The sequence below is a fragment of the Lycium barbarum genome, chromosome 2 (genome assembly GCF_019175385.1).
Source record: "Lycium barbarum isolate Lr01 chromosome 2, ASM1917538v2, whole genome shotgun sequence".
Classification (NCBI taxonomy): domain Eukaryota; kingdom Viridiplantae; phylum Streptophyta; class Magnoliopsida; order Solanales; family Solanaceae; genus Lycium; species Lycium barbarum.
Window position 1 is genome coordinate 7,539,074 of NC_083338.1, and position 4,716 is coordinate 7,543,789.

The 4,716-nt window shown below is 34.8% G+C and overlaps 1 non-coding gene across 1 annotated transcript; it reads left to right on the forward strand.

The window, feature by feature from the left end:
- The first annotated feature begins 3,573 nt into the window (after window positions 1–3,573).
- Window positions 3,574–3,661, forward strand: LOC132629642 (small nucleolar RNA R64/Z200 family). The gene has a single exon (XR_009578402.1). It is a non-coding gene; the product is annotated as a small nucleolar RNA R64/Z200 family (small nucleolar RNA).
- Window positions 3,662–4,716: the final 1,055 nt, after the last annotated feature.

Sequence of the window (4,716 nt, forward strand, 5' to 3'; positions counted from 1 at the left end):
TTGTGTTTGATACGCAAGTTGGAAAATGTCATTTTAAGAACATTTGCATGTATTGAAAGTAAAAATCTATGAAGTTTTTGAATCCGGAGTGTGACTTCTGGTGGTGGGAGGTGGGGTAAGCAGGGGTGGGGGTGGGTGTGGGTGTGGGTAGTTGGGGGGTCGGCAAGGCGCGGACGTGTAGCGCGGGGGTGGTTGGGGATGCGTTGATGTGTTTTTATTTAGAAAAACATTTTCCAAGATGCTTAAGAATGACTTTCAATTCACATCACCTTATTAATATTCACCTTCAAAAACAATGCTCCTAACAAAATAAATAAGTTCCTCACATTCTCATATAATTGTTTTTGTGAGTATTGAAATTCTGATATTTCAACCAAAGATCCATGTTAGGGTAAAAGAAGGATAGGGTACTAAATTTTAAATGTTCCCTGTTCTAATGGTTTCAATATATCAATACCAACAGAGTTTGTAAATATAAAACGCAATATAGAGCCTGTTTGGATGGGCTTATGCCTACAAGCTGTTTGCAGTTTATAAGCTAAAAAAAATAAGTTGGGGTAGTCTAACTTATTGTTTTTGGCTTATAAGCTGTTTTCAGCTTATAAGCTGCTTTAGATAAGCTAAGTCAAATGGGCCCAATTATGTTTTTGAGCTTATTTTAAGCACAAAATGACTTTAAGCTGGCCAGCCAAACACTCAAAAAAGCTGAAAACAACTTATAAGCAACTTATAAGCCAATCCAAACGGGCTCATAATATCCGGTAAGTTTTTTAAATTTAGAAACAAACTTGAAATTCATGCGTATGTAACCAAAAGGGGATAATCACATTGTTTACAAAATTCTAGCTAATCTCGTCAAGCATATGGTGTTTTTGTGTGTTAAAAGTTATCAACAGACAATGTTTAATGCTAATTACATAATAAAAATATTGTTGATAAAATTTACAGAAAAATTTAGGAAAAACATAGAGAAGAAGATACTAACCATCAATGCAGTTCTACTTAGAGTGAACGTAGAAGGGCGGTCACTGCGAAGCCTAAATTCTTTTGTTGACGGAAACACCTGCCACTCTCTCAAGAAGTGGCTACTGTTGATTCTGTTTTTGATCATTCAAAACCCATTCTTTTATAGTGTTCTTTTTGATAACTAAACATTTTATTAATCACCAAAGGAGAGAATTACAAATCCATAATAAGTTCAAGCACAACTTGCTATCAAAAAGAATAACCCAAAAGCCACAGCAGCAAGTCCAAACAGTAACTTAAACATGCAGTAGTTGCTGCAACTTAGTTCTAACACCCTCAGGAGCTCTTACATTGCACATAAACGTTATCTCTTTGGCTATGTGTTCACATTTCCCGCATTTTTCCTCAAAAATTCTATGATTTCTCTCTATCCACACATCATGGATGAATTTATCATACAGGATCCAGACCAGATGTGCATTTTGTGACTTGCCTTTCGACAAAGTCCCGCTGACGTGGTGCTCCCTATGCGCAGGATGCCTATTTATCTTTTTCCTAGATTTTTTGCCATTGAAAATTCTAAAAAAACAATTGTTTAATTAACTAAACGTCAGAAAATGCTTCGGCCTACAGTTAAAAAACCCCCAAAAAGCCGCTAATGTTGCAGTTAAACAAAACTCAACAGGCGCTTTCTCCCATACAACAAGCCTTTGAATCATCATGTCAATCTTTAGGATTTTTTTTCCTTCAGTCCAGTTGTTTCCCTACACAAGCGCAACTTCTCACCGTTTAAACAATACCCTGTCTCTTTTTTAATTTGTTTCACCGTTAAGCATTCTCAGAAAATTATTCACCGAATTCATAGTGCCAAATCACATCAAATTCTGGGAAAACATAAATTAATCAGCGGAGGAGAAGAATTTCGTCCATCGGCTGCGCCGTTTCAAACCAAAACTTTAAGATTTTCAATTCCACTAGCAGGAACGACAGAGAAGGATTCAATAGAGGTGAAAAAATTTAGCATCTGTGAGAAAAATCCAAAGGTACAAAGCTTCATGTTAATTGGTGTTTTATTACATGTATTTCTGTATGAAACTTCAGCCTATTTTGTATTCCAGAATGGTTTAATTTGGTATTATTGATGTGTTAAAATGTCAAGTGCATCTTATATATTCCTCTCAAGATACACGACAGAAACTTCTTCCTGAAGTAGCAGTTTTATGGAGCAACATTTTCTGTGCCTCTTTTTTTTGTTTTTTTTTTGTTTGTTCTCTTTGATTTATTGTTATTTAATGTTTGACAAATCAAGTGTTGGGTCTCATTCTACAATCTTCAACTTTTGCTTTTCATCTATCCAATTGAAATTTCATTCATACGTCAACTGGGATTCGTGTTGCTGTTGCTTTCATATTGCCCCTGCTTTTACCATCTACATTTGATGTGTCCTTTGCATATCCCCAAACATTTTCAGATATGTTTATATTAAGTGAATTTTTGAGAGGTTTGATAGAATAACAATGTGGAGCAAAAGAAAAGTGAGTATTTTTAGCTACGATTTTGATTTAACTTATAAACAGTAACAATGATTTTTCCATTATAAGTTAATTTTAACCGATGATAACAAGTTCTTTACTGCATTTAGCTTACCAAATTAGAATTCAATAAGGAAGATGTTCAAAAAGAGCGAGTATTTCTTCTTCTTTCCCTCACTAGCCAGAATTTGTCTCTGGTCCTATTGTTTCTCTCAAATCTAAAGGTAAATTTCTTCTCTTGATTTTGAAATATATTTGTTCTCTTTCATATTTAGTGGTGTTTCATGTTTTGGGCCTTGGGTTCCGATTGCAAGATGGAAGACTGCAGAATTTTCAAGTGACGATTACGGTGAAACTTTTTCTCTTCTCCTTCTTCCTTTTCAAATGGCTTTCCCATTGTTTCCCAAAGATGCTGCATTTCTACTTTTTTTGCTTTACATGTTTTCTTTTGACATCCTTGTGTTCTTCACTTATTCTGTTTGGTTTGAGCTTCAGTTTTTATTTTGTTCACTTTACACCAGTTTTGTTTATTTTCCCTACTCAAGTCCGTTGCTTCTTTTTTTTTTTTAGTGTGATTGTAGCCTTCCGTTACATTCAAAGGTGTCTTCTTCTTGTTTTTCCTCCTATTTATGAGTCATTTCATTACATTTGATTAGATTTGTGTTTGATTTTCTTTATTCTCTCAGTTCTGGTGAATTGAAATCAGATGACGAGAAAAAACACTACAACAATATGATGATTACTTTCTGCAGTTCCGATATTTTGCATATATGTATTTGGGAGATGTGATGAACACAAGCACAAATTGAAATCCTCTAACACATTTGGGGTAGGTTTTGAACTGACACTTCTTAAACTACCAATTATGACAGAACTATCAGTAGCTCAATGATTACATGCCTTATGGGAAATATACGCTATGCCGATTTCAAGCATGAGTAGATGATTTCTCTCAAGTAGCTATTTGTAGTTTCTTTAGATATAATGTCACCACTATTTTATTTTTATAGATGAGTCAGACATCTTCTATGATCTATTGCAAGTGTTGTTTTCTTCGGTTTTATGTTATTTGGGCCTTCTGCTATGACGAATTCATGAAATATTCACATGTCAGACTTCAGAGAGAAATATATGAGAAGAAATTCATGTATCCCGAGCAGAAGCACCTTATGTCCAGCCTTTTGTACACAAACCAATTGATTTCGAAGGCTTCAACGTCAGTCGTCAAAGAGCTACTGTATTAATCATCAGGTACGTAGCTGCTCTTTCCATTTCTAACATCTTATGAGATTACAATTAAATTGACTTGAGAGGAAATAAAAGAGATGTGCATGTTATGGAGAGTGATGGTGAATAAGAGGTGTTTTTGATGTCTTGGTTACTTAATATCTTAATCTTTGGTACAATGTAATTCATCCATCTATTTCTGATTTGGTTTTCTTACATGTTTTTCCCAAATATTGGTCTTCTATAATCACTTTGGCTCTTTGAAGTTTCTAACTTGGTTTATCCCGTTTGTGGGCTTTGTGTTGATATCTTTATGGTTTTCCTGCTTCTTTCACTTTATGCTCACCGTACCTACAAAAAAGAAAAGAGACCTGGTAAAGCCATGTGCCCAAGCCCTTTGAGTGGGAACTGATAAACAGAAAGTGGACTTTGGTTGCAGAGATTCAAAAATTTGAGGGACAATTTTGATCTGAATATATCTTTTTTTTTTTTAATAGGTGACTGGAAAAGTTGTGAAGCATGATGGGATTATTTATTAGCTATTTACAGTCCTTCTGGCACCAAGTTGAGGTAAATTATTTAGGGGCTCCCCCCCCCCCCCCCCCCCTCCCCGCTTGCAAAAACTGACTTTGCTAAAATCGTGGTCGAGTTGTTGGAGAAGTTGTTTGATATGTTTTTGCCAAAACAAAAAAAGAAAAAAACCTGATGTTAAAAATATTTTCAACTTGGTTTTTAGTCATCAATTGCAATAAATGTTCCAATTCATGTGGAGTTAAACATTAGCAACATAGGTGAATTCTGTATATGTATATTTTCATGTGTTCCTCTCAATGAAGTTGAACTAATTTAAATCCAAGAATGGACTTCAACATGGAATGTATAATGCAACTCAGTCAAGCATATGGTATTACTCGTGAATTTTTGATTTCTTGGATATAAATATTCCTCAATTTGTGACAATTTCATACGATTCAAATTATCGGGGGGTGTT